The 13002-nt window shown below is 39.4% G+C and overlaps 1 long non-coding RNA gene across 1 annotated transcript; it reads right to left on the reverse strand.

The window, feature by feature from the left end:
• Positions 1-1116: 1116 nt before the first annotated feature.
• Positions 1117-3747, reverse strand: LOC311080327. The gene is made up of 3 exons (XR_014605555.1): positions 3063-3747; positions 1304-1422; positions 1117-1182 (listed from the first exon to the last, which is right to left on the reverse strand). It is a non-coding gene; the product is annotated as an uncharacterized lncRNA (long non-coding RNA).
• Positions 3748-13002: the final 9255 nt, after the last annotated feature.

Genomic DNA, 13002 nt, shown 5'->3' on the forward strand with positions numbered 1-13002 from the left:
ACGTATGTGGAGAGCTCGCGGAGGTGCTAATGGCTCTAATTTGCATATGAATAGCAGCGCCCGCGCTGAAAAATCACTCATGATTGGTTGGCAGATCTGTTACTATTGGTGACCCTGGGTCATTATAAATTTAAACCCCACCCCAAAATTATAATAATTATATATAAATATAAAATTATATATATATATATATATATATATATATATATATATATATATATATATATATATGACATTATGTTGTATATTCATGTCATTGTTATCCTATGGACTACACTATTACCATCATCAAGGACATGAATTTATTGAGGAAAGGAAAATTTGCCAGGGACTGTTTATTCAAAGAAAGAGCTTTATTAGCACAAACACACAACTAATATCATATATCATATATGTACAAAGCATAGGAGATTTGCCCACACAACAAATGGGAAGCTCATGAGAAGCACAAAATCCTACAGCACCGTGAAGTGTCTGTTTTCTGCTTCAGAGCTGCAGGTAACTAGCGGCATTCTGTCTGAATTCGGTCCATTTTGCAGACGTCTGTGGTGCGTTGCCCTGTACTTTTGAGTCGCCTCTAATCTCGACTGCAGCGTGGCACAGAGCTCGGTGAGCTCCTGGCTGCGAAAGGAAGGAGGTCGCACAATCCATCCAGACACCCTGCCGACGATGCCGTCTTCCTCATCAGACATCAGGTCTATGGTAGTGTAACCCCTCTCACCGGGTCCTTCACACCCCGCTCCGTGCGGGTCTCGAACCCGGGTCTCCGGCATGAGAGTCAGGCGCTCTATCAAGGAGGCTAAAGACTGCAGCCTCTAGCATCTGTCGCTAGAGCGCCTATTGAGATCAGAGGAGTGAGGTTTACTCGCACAGCAACTACTGGCTGGCCTCCGTTACACTCACCCCCCTAAACCTCACTCCCATCCGGGTCACGGCACCAATGTAACCCCTCTCACCGGGTCCTTCACACCCCGCTCCGTGCGGGTCTCCGGCATGAGAGTCAGGCGCCCTAAAAAGGAGGCTAAAGACTGCAGCCTCTAGCATCTGTCGCTAGAGCGCCTATTGAGATCAGAGGAGTGAGGTTTACTCGCACAGCAACTACTTGCTGGCCTCCGTTACACTAGCGCACTTCCAAAGGCCCACCTCATCCTCAGCTAGCACACTGTGTCTCGCTTCTAGCAGCTGTAAAAAACAAAGACAATCAGTACTGCACAATGCACTACGTATGGACACAACACATCTATTAATGCGCCTGAAAAATAGTCACATTGACCAAAAACGAATCTAATCTAATAAATCTTACCGTCTTTCTTCTCGCTCGACTCCGAGCTGAATTCTCCACAGCTTCCGCCTGCAATGCAAGATCTGGTTGTTTGTACCTGAAGCTCCTGCACACTGTCGCGTAATATGTCTTAAAGGCAGCTGGAAAACAATTAAATGAGAGTGATATTAATAAGAACAACATAAGTCACAGTAAAATTAAACAATAAAGGAGAAAAAATGCAACCGGGTGAAATTGAAGAAATACATACCGGAAGCAAACTATGCTTTTTGAAATTGGGGTTTTATTCTGACTGCTGTTTAAAATAAGTGACAGCGGTCAATGGGAGCACAATTAAACAGATACAAGTCTGATTAAGAAAAAAGTTTGCCTTGTTCGAAGAGATTTCACAAGAAAAAATTAGATTTCACTAGTTAAACAAAACAAACAAAAAAAAGAAAAAAAAAGAAATTGTAGAAACAGTTTACAGTAAATTTGAAGATGACAATCAAATGTCACAAAAAGTTTAACCAGTGGATCAATGCCCAAATCCACAGAATACTTAACTCAATTCAAACTGAAATACAGTGTAATACACTGCAACAGGTCAGATTTAAATTGATTTCTCCAAACCAAAATATGTTACAATTAAAGGGTAACTAAACCCTAAACCAACTTTTTTTAGTTAATGATCTGTAAGAAAGGGGCTTTATTAGTGCTGTTCATTGATTCGAGTAACTTTTTTAACATTTGGGTATAAAGTGTTTTAATTCTACAATATATGGTGTAAAAACGTCTGAGTGCTGCCCTCTTAAGGTTGAACGGTGGCTACTGCAGTTGAATTTTCCTATTGGATGTTGCGGTACTGCGTGACGTAAGCGGTACTGCGTGACGTAGGCAGGTTCCAGCTCACCACGCCCTCCCTTGGTACGAGCTCACCACGCCCTTGGATGAGCTAGCGTAGATTTATCTGTATTTAGTACAGTGGTAGTAGGTGTAGTGTTGCTAGTGGCAACAGCACTGCTGGACTGCATAGCTTAGGCGCCAGTGGTTGCATGCACTTGGCCTGGAAGACCGTGAGTGTGAAACCTGCATTTTACGCGGAATTGCTTTTCCAACGCAATAGAGGTGGAAATGGGCTTCTCCACACAGCTCGCGCTGAAAAGCGACGCAGTGCCAAACGCTGCTCCTCCTGCGAGGACTCCGCCACTGCAGCGGCATCTTGATGTCAGTGATCATATATATAATCACAATTTATGGTTAGGCTAAAGTTAATCCTCTGGGGTCGACAAACGCGCCTGCGCATTTTACTGGATTTTTTCAAATAGCGGCAAAATATTAAAATGCCTATAGAGAGCGCGCGCTATTGACATCAACTCGATAAAACTCATCAGATGCATGTACTTTACGTCGTCTTGCGACCCTGTGAGTCACTCCATTTTAGAGAGTCTGACAGCTGCTCTCTCAGGTGCACGCCCTCGAAGCTGCTCTCTCAGGTGCACGCTCACGGTTCGTCCCCTCTATCTCCGCTGGGGTCTGCCCACTTTTCTAGCATTTTTCAAATATTGCCAGTGGGTGGAGTCAGGCTCTGACCAGGGGTTTAGTTACCCTTTAAATACGATAACACAAACTGGAATACGGCAGTGGCTGAGGTAGGCCTAAGTTACAAGAGAAATAAAAGCACTTTAACAAAGCCACAACCCACGTTTAATCATGCAGAACCAGAAATAAATAATGCCTAAATAAATAATAATAAACATGCCATCAGTAATTTCCCCCATAAACCATGAAACATACATACCCAATCCTTTACCGTCCGATCACCACGAGGTTCACTCGTCACACATGCGCTCCAAATAAATCTATAAACAAAAATGTACACATCAAATGTTCTTTTAACTTCGCTTCACAACTTATTTGTGCATATTAAAGATATTGGAGTAATATTTACCAAGAAAGAAGATCGTATAACATAGAATCCGATCGATGCACGCACCACATGGAGCTCTCCTGAACAGTGAAAAATGGCTTCTCTGGTCGCGCACACGCATCCAGCACAAGTGAATAGTATCGCGAGAAGAGAGGGATTTCTTAAAGGGGCCACAAACATTTTTAATGCAAAATAGAAACGAGGTATATTTACACTACTACTAGGCCAGAATAGTAAAAACGTTACTTACACACAATGTCGTCATTATCAGCATCATGTCAATTGATCTAAGTAAGTAAAAATATATGCACAGAATTGAGAAAATAGTATTTATAGAGATAAATTGTAGCCTATCACAGGGCAAACATGTGAATGTTCACGGTACATTTTATGCAAACAACTCTAATCGTAGTTGTAACTCTATATGTACAGTAGGCATAATTCTTGTCATTGCGTATGTGTATGCAGCATGAGTCAAATACAATCTTCTGTTCGTGAACAGTTGTATTATGCACAGTGGTTGAGCTCTAGGAGATTGTGATGCTGTTTTCATGGAATGCACATTTTACCTTTGTGGCAAAGCCTTATTGAAATGAATTGTTGAAATAAATGGTTTTGTGGGTTTTTTTACATAACATTGGCCATTGCTAATGACACATAGTAACTAATCTAGCTACTTTCATTAAATATATCAATTTAAGCTAAAATTTAAGAGTCTATAATTAGGCTATACTGAGCCTGATCTATTTATACCAGAGATTTTCTTAGAATGAAGTAAATACCTTTTAGAAAAATGTTACCTGGGGTAAAACTCCCCCTGCCCTGATTTGCATTTGTATAGCTCACAGCATTTTCATTTACATGTTAAAGCCTCCCCTAGAATTAGGGAGAGGGGGGTCATGGGGGGACAACTGCCAAGCAAGATCCACGTCAATTTCCGACAATTCACGTCAGTTTTCGGTGTTGCCTGCAAATTGCCGTGTGCAGTCGTAAACCTGAACTTCCACGACAATCTACAGTGCCGCTTACTGACGAAAATCCCACTTTTCATGCAGTGTGTCCAACGAGAGCTTCAATAAATGTTATACTGAATCCTTCTTGGTATCCGAGTATACATCCTGACAGTTGCGTGCACATACTCTCTAGTGGCCAAGTGTGGGTATTTGGACAGACCCCATGTTTGAGTTTCTCTGTTTTGGGCCACTTTTATCTGTTGCTGTTTGAACTGAACAGAGAAGGGTTGAGTTCAGTAGTGAAGACTGGTGATACTGGTTACTGAGAGCCTTTAAAGTTTGACTAGTGAGAGAGTTTGGGGCATTAAAAAAGACAAAATGAAGAGGAAGGGAAGACAATTGTTTTTTTTCTTTGGGAAAAAAATAGAAACGTTTTTGCTCATATATAGGCTTCTTCTTTTTCCTCTTCTGAAAGCTGAGACCCCTCACATTCACAACAGAGACGAGATAAAGACATGAAAGCTTTCATTCCCCTGAAGTCCATCTCTAATGTTAGTAAAGATTATTAGACTCATTATCCCACTGAAATAATATCATCTTCTTCTTCTGCTGTTTCAGAATAAACGTCTTTATTTCCTCCGTCTAAATACTTGATTGTGATTGGCTGGAATGTGTTCATTGTTACATTTTTAAGAATTAGTCTTATTTAGAAAATTCTTATTGTGTTTCGTGTCATACTCCTGCTGTTCTTTGTTTATAGAACATGAACACATTTGCATGTAAACACATCCTCATCACTCATTTGTTTAGGTCCACATTTAGACTTTCAGGGTGGACAATATTTGCATCTCTGACGTGAAACAGAAGCAGAAACAGTGTGTTATTGTACATGTTATTGACACATTCCATGGTCTCATTCTTTCTTATTCATCTGTTAGTTTTATTAAAGGGATATTTCACCGCTGGAAAGATGAATGTGTATTTAAATTGGGTCATTTATGTAGTAGAAATGTAAAATTATTTTAGAAGTTGGAGCCTTCTAGACTGAGAAAAGCCAGAAAATGTATTTTTGGCTCATGTGGATGAAACATAAAAACAACTCCCAGAATGCACTTGCTTCGCTGTCCTACGAGGCCACTCCTGAGCCGCAGCTGCTCCGGCCGCCTCTTGTTCCTCCATCATCCGCATCTGTTCATCACTGTATTGTGGCTCGTACAGGCAGCCACGGGCATCAGATTCGCGCACCAGATCTTCAAAATCCCCTTCTGCCATTTCATCTTCAAAACTACCTTTCGCCATTGTGGTTAGCCCACTACTCATCTTTCTCCACAGAGCAAGACTGTTAGCTTAGCTTAAAAAAAAGATGGCTGACACTATTTGTACATTCTGTGAGTGAGATCGCACCCCCTATGGGCGGGTTGAAGACATGCAGAATGAGCTTGTGCTTTGCTTTTATTTTAAACAGCCAATATACTTTGAGCCACATCCTCGATTCATGATCTTCTACTTTCTATTTAACAGCAAGTATGTTTGACTGAACAGTCACAAATAAAAACTCATGTTGATGTCATGGGGTCTTTAAAACATGTAGTGCACATTAGTATTTTAAATACCCAAAGAACATTACATTGATAGAGAAAAGACTCAAATGATACTTTTAAATTACAGAAATTAATTTTATTGTACTGATGTAAGCACATTATCTGATGATTTAAAACAATTCAAAAAGTGACTGATCAAAAACAACATGCAGAACAAACACTGTGGAGGAATGTGTCATGTCAGACATCTAGCGTGAACTTTAAAGGGGGGGTGAAATGCTATTTCATGCATACTGAGTTTTTTACACTGTTAAAGAGTTGGATTCCCATGCTAAACATGGACAAAGTTTCAAAAATTAAATTGTACGTTTGAAGGAGTATTTCTGTGCCAAAATTGTCCTTCCGGTTTGTCACAAGTTTCGGAAAGTTTTTTTCGAGTATGGGCCTGTGTGACGTCAGCTGGGGCGGAATTTCCTTATATGGGTCCTAAGGGCACTTCTCCCGGAAGACCGCGGGCGCGCGCACATCCGTAGACCAGAGAGAGAAGAGAGCGAAAGCAGTACCTCATCTAAGCGCTCTGCTCGGCTTTAGGGAAGTCAATGTCACCAAAGAAGTGGGTTTTTGGTTGCCAGGGCAAGACAACCCTGCACAGATTCCCAAAGAACCCAGCGTTAAGGGACCAGTGGATGGAGTTTGTTTTTCCAGAGCATCAACAAAGTTGTGCAAGACTGTTTGTTCCCTGCATTTCGACGATGATTGTTTTATAAACAAAGCCCAGATCGACGGATTTGCAGATCGTCTATGCTTAACCCCCTGGGGTCGGCGGTATCGCCGGCGATACCAGCTCGCTTTTTTTCTTATCAGTTAAAAAGAAATTAATTTTGCTCTGTTGACTTTGATATTACAAACAAGTTTCATACATCAATCGATTCTGTTAAATGTGTATTATTTTTGTGTATACTCACAATAAAAACAAAGTGTTGTGCTTTTTGCCAAATAAAGAAAAATAAACGTGATGCGAGTTCTGCCTTCTCTCTGTCAGTTAAGTCCATTCTGAAACGCGTCCGAAAATGAACTGTAACTCAGCGAATACTCAGTCAAACAGGCATACAGACACACAGGCATGAAGCTTGAATTCTCTTCTTTTAAATGAAGTAATTTATATAAAAAACAAATATTCTCATCTTGTGAAATCTGTATTAAAAGAGAGCGATTCCAGTCGAGCTCATTAGAGCTCATTCAAAAATAATGTGACCACGCCCCGGAGAGCGCGCGCTATTCAAACGCAAATGTCTGAGGTAATCCGCGCAATCCTGTGAACGCCCCCATATCAGCTCGAGAAAACACAAGTTTATTCAGATCATTACTTGTTTACACCGTCTCGCAGCGCTGTGAGGAATAATAATAATGGAAAATGTCCCTCAGAAGTGCGGGTATTTCGAGGAGCAAGGATCCGACTAAGCTGAGGAATACTGTAGTAAGTTTTTTTCCTTCTCAAGTGAATCGGGTTTCTGTTTATGAATGAATGAACGGCAGAGATGCGCGCTGTTTACCACAGCTGGCAAAAAGACAGTTTAAATTGAAATCGCGTTTAATGTTTTAGCAAACTGTATTGCTATACTGAGATGAGTAAAAATCGACTGAAATATGTTGAAATAAAATGTAGGCTATTTGTATAAGCAACGTATTAAACTGCAAATTAACATTTATATGCCCTAATATTTCATAAAAACAACGTTACTGTCAGGCGAAATATGAAAGAACATTTTGTTGACTAGATTTGGGTACAGTTTTTACTGTAGAATATACTGTAAGATTACACTTGAATTGTTGTTGTAATTGTAACCTTTTTAATAAAAAAATATATTTAAAAGGTAGATGTAAACAAACTATTAAAAGGTAAATATTATTTTTTTCTTTAAAGCCACACCGTGTAACTTTTCAACCTTCATAATATATTACCAAGACCCTTGTGATGGTACATCGACTTACAATAGGTTGAATGACACGTCTGCCATAGCCTGACGGGGTCTGTATCGCTTTTACTGGCACTATGTAACTTCGGGGTTCGGGTAGTAACCAGAGCACAAAAAGAACTACAAAATTCGACTGCTTTACGGCATACGTCACTTCCCCCACCACTTCGTCAAATTCGGACGTGAGCGTTTATATACTGTCTATGGACGTGAGATGCCAACCAGCGTTTGTTTTCGGCTTTCGTGCGTATGTTTTTGTCATGGGGGCTGTTGTGTTTAGACCTGACCACTTCATGCGTTTTCTCAGATCGGATAGCTATCCGATCGTGAAAAAAAACAGGTGTAAATGCCCTCCGAAACGCATTCAAGACGCTCAAACCACTTCAGGAGGAGGTCTGATACGCATTCCAGACGAAACTGAACAAGTGTAAATGCATCTGGTTGTTTAAACCACATATGTAAATTGTACTCCTCCCAAAAATGCTAAAAAATAAATAATAAAAAAACTGTGTGAGAGCGTGTTATAGGCTATATGTTATTGCCAGATATGACGACGCGCTGGAACACGCATCACCGCAGATGAGAAGCTGAGCATCAGATCATCAAGCCAACGTGCAAACTATCGCAAATCAAAGTGAAAGTAAGTCGCAGATGCTTAACACACAATCAACATCATCATTAAAAGTAAAGAAACAAAATGATCTTACCAGGGCTGTTACTGCTCTCTCTTATTGCGGTCTTTGATTTTGAAATTTTAGCTGATGATCAATAAAATGCAGCTCATATCTGTTGCTTTCGGTGACGTGCACTCAATTAAATCTGCATATAGCGCGAGAATTGAAGATCGGATTTAAATCCGTTTCGCAAAAACACATTTATGTGACCAGGTGTAAAGAGAATCTTTTTGATAAATCTGATAGCTATCCGATCTGAGAAAACGCACGAAGTGGCAGTAAATAAATCTCTTATTTGTAAACTTGTTTGCATTCTATGTTGTATGTTGTTGCGCTTGCTTGTAGTATGTCATTTTTTTTACATGCTGTTCATTCATCCATTGCTGATAATTAGACCAGTCCAATAATTTCCACATATGTCTAGCTAGCTTTCTATTATCAGAGCTGTTAACAGACAACAAACACTCGTTCTCTAAGGCCTACGTGTTTTTTGCGTTATGTTTTATTGCCTAGCTTGCCTCACGAACTAGTTTGCCAGCTGAACTCAGGTGTTGTGAGGTGTATTTATCACGTAGTCCTGAGGGATATCAGACGACGCTGTTGTATTTACGACAGTGCAAGTATTCCACAGCGACTCTAGGGGTCGCTGTTTGACAAAAACACAATTTCTCCACAGTGTCCCTTTAAATAATTTGTATTGTGTTTTATTAGTGACAAATTTGGGGAGAGGATAAATATTCCAAAACTGAAAATACAGTATGAGAATTAACTGCACAATTACTAGACATGTTTACCTTGGATATTATACAATTTGCAAGCACAATTTGTGGAAAAATAAAAAAAAATTGCGATGCTTCCAACTGTGAACCAATTTGGTAGTGTATATATATATATATATGTGTGTGTGTGTGTGTGTGTGTGTATGCATATATATATATGTGTGTATGTATGTGTATATATGAAGAGTTCAGATGCAAAAGCCTCTAAATGCCATCTGAAATTTTCTTCTAGAATGATCATTTTTATGAAGCTTGTATATTTAAGTTAGCTATAGGTGACACACCTGAATGAATGGCTCATTAAGTATGCAGGGGCACTGTCTCATCAGGTGTGAACCACTAAATATGCATGATCGTTTACGCCCCATCCGCATATTGCCTTTCCAAACTAAAAGTGTTTCACAAAACTAAAATCAATGTATCGTTTTATGTGAATGATTAGACAGGATGAGTTTCACATCATTTTGAAGAAAAAACTCTAGGCGACAACATCCATTATTCAGAAGTCTTATTGACACATATTTAGTATGTGTTTTGTGGCCTTATTTCAGAAACTTTCATTTTTAGTTTTTTCAATAACCATGCATAAACATTATTCTCTCAAAAATGAAAACATGTACATACATGTGGCTCACATATGATGGTAGTCCTGTTTGTGCTAAATAGAGTGTAATTTTTTTTTGCAATTGATATGTTTATAAGCAACTGAAAAAAGCACAAATGTCAGGGCATGTCAGAACATCTCAAGGACCCCAAAAACACCTCAGACCCCAGAGGGTTAAGGATCGAGCAGTCACAATGATAAAGGTTCGCGGTCGTGCGTTGGAACCACAGGCGGTGAGTAAAACTGCTTCAAATGTCTCTGTGTGTTGTTAGCTCGGCGCGCAAGCACAGCAAGTAAACAACATGATCACGTATAGTTAATGTATCTATGGAGCATGCGATGTATGGCGTGTGTGTGTTTAAATACATGTGTTTAGCTGGCCACTGTAGGTGTCTGTTTGTTTATTGAAACTGCTCGTGATTCTTTAGCTCCGCCCACACGGCCCGCCTCCAGCCGCTCGGTTTTTTCCTGAAAGACTCGGTACAGCCTATCTTTCTTTTATATATATAATAAAACTAAAGACTTTTTGGAGATATGAAAGATGCAATACTACTCTATAGGTACTCAAGATTAACAGGAGATTGAGTGAAAATGAGCATTTCACCCCCCCTTTAAGATATCTGGAGGTGATGGATGGATTGTGTGTGTTTGTGAGGATCTGCTCACCTTCATGACAAACAAAAGGAAATCGGTTGTTGCAAGAGATGTCATTCCATTGTCCCTGAGAATTTGGTCTGATCACTGTACAGTTTTCATCACCTCCACCATTAGGTTCACCAGTATTCCAGTATCTGAATGAGGAGTTACTCTGATCTGACCACTGCCATGAGTCTCTGAACAGACCGATCCAGATCCATGATGCAGATGATTGATGAACACTAATGAAATTCTTAACCTGTTGATTCTCATTCTGGTTCCTCACACTGACCAGATCATTGTGATTCTGTCTGCAGTAACTCTGAGCGTCTCTCCAGTTCTTCGTCTGATTGACAAAGACGAGTCCTGTGTTCGGGTGTATGAAGAAAAACAAAACAGTTTCATAAAAAAGTGTGTTCATTATTCATTATTCTTATGCTGCTTTATGTTTTGCACACACACACACACACACAACAGGGGCGAGGCCAGAAATGTTCAAGTGGGCCTTTATAAAACAGGATAGGCAAAGCTTAGAGTATGAAAACTGCACGCCAAATTTCCAAGGAAAAAAAATATATAATTACGGGTGTGACTCTGTTACGTTGAAGCGCACTCACTCCTGAAATTGTTATGATTGACAGTGATAACCGTAGCGACGGACGGGACAAAACATTTGTCAAAATAAACCTGAGCATTAAGTGCTGTAGTGTAAATGCAGACTTATAGACCCACAGTAACATAGACAAGAATAAGAAAACAGGTCTGTGTTGTCAGGGTAATTTTAGCAGCTTTAAAGATAATTTTATAAAGCACACTTTTTTCACGTGTCCATTTTAAAGCAATGTTTAAAAATCCGCCAATTTGATTTTTTTTATTAAAGGGGTCATATAATGGCATTTTTGTACAAGCTAATATGATTCTTTAGGGTCTAAATTAAAAGTTTGTAATATACTTTAATTAAAAATTCTCATTAGTATTGTAAGAAAACACTCATTTTACCTGGTCAAAAACAGCTCTGTTTTCAGCACGCCGTTTCAGTGCATGTGTCTTTAAATGATAATGAGCTTTGCTCACCCCGCCCCTCTGTTCTGTGCGTACACCGTTTGTAACACAATAACGCTTCGTTCATTATAAACGTGGGATTATGAATTATATTGAAAACGTCGTACATAGAAAACATGCCATAATGTACCCTGAGTGTAAAAATAGCCACATTCATCGTGAAGCGTGCAAGCTATTTGCAAAGATTAATATAAAGATTAATATAAAGGTTAATAAAACGTTACACTCACTTGTTCTTCTGGAGGTTCAGCAGGAACACGAATAGTTGGTACTGATCCTTTTTTCTGGAGCAGCTTCTTAGCAAAAACAGCTTTATACTGACCCTCGTTTGTAAAGCAGTCTCGAGTCTGGTGAAATGATTCGCGCAAACATGACAGCATTGACGTTGATCGTGGGGAATATTCCCTTCGAAAACAAACTCAGCCACTGCGTCTTCAGCTGTACGGATTTAGAAACATCATCAATATGACTGCTGTGTTCGTTATTGCACCCAAGAACAGAACACCACAATCGTTAGACGCCATTCTACTCAGCACTCCAGCTATCAACAATGAACGCGCGTCGGCGTGTGTTATGATTGACAGCTCGCTCACGAGGGCGGGTCTGTGTTTGAAACGCTGCTGTCAATCACCCATCGTGGGAGGGGCGTCGATATTGTGACGTCACAATATCGAACAGCTTGATTTGAGACAGGAGGAAACATATAAGAAGATAAAAAAAAAAAACACTGGATGGATTTTTATCATTTTATGATGGTTGTGTACAGGCACTGCCAACACACATTTCAGTACAATCAACTTGTAAAAGTGCATGTACCATTATATGACCCCTTTAAATCTAAATATATTTAAAAGTATTTAATGCATTATTTTATTAGCATTAATGATTTTTTATTTTAGCTATTTTATAATAAATCCAAAAGCAAAACATGAAAATAACTACATTAGTGTCACGTGTCAGTGTTTGTTTGGACTTTCAGTTTGTATTTTGATTGGTTCCTGTTCTCCTTTGTTCTTTTCCCGCCACTCCTTCATATCCATGGTTACTGTCATTATCAGTTCAGGGCTGCGTTCAGCCCCGACAAAACGTTGCACAACGTTTTTTAAACAGAAACGGTGATGCGTTGAACACACTGTTCTGATGACGCAAGAGTTGCAACTATGGCAGCTGAGAAGGCCATTCTTTGTATTCTTTGTGAATAATTTTCGGAGCCTGATGAAGTCGGTATAAATATATGTTTAATAATACTACAAAATATGCCCGATGTTACAGTTACTGCACTTGCCGCCCAGAACAAAAGAGAACATCCCAATCGAGTGAAGGCATTGCTGAAACTGAAACTGAAGCACACATTTTACCTAATTCAGACTAAAACACATCTATTTAGCCTCACATTCTGACTTTATTTGTAGTTCATACTGTTTTAATACCCTGTATTTTCTTTCTCATTTTTAGGAAAAGCACTTAATTACCATTGTTTATTTCTATACCAAATGTCATACACTTGCAATGAAGCTAAAAATATAAACAACTACATCATTATGTTGATGTCCTATATTTTTACAATAAAACTTACGACAAACATG

The sequence above is a fragment of the Abramis brama genome (assembly GCF_963993115.1).
Source record: "Abramis brama genome assembly, chromosome: 3".
NCBI lineage: Eukaryota > Metazoa > Chordata > Actinopteri > Cypriniformes > Leuciscidae > Abramis > Abramis brama.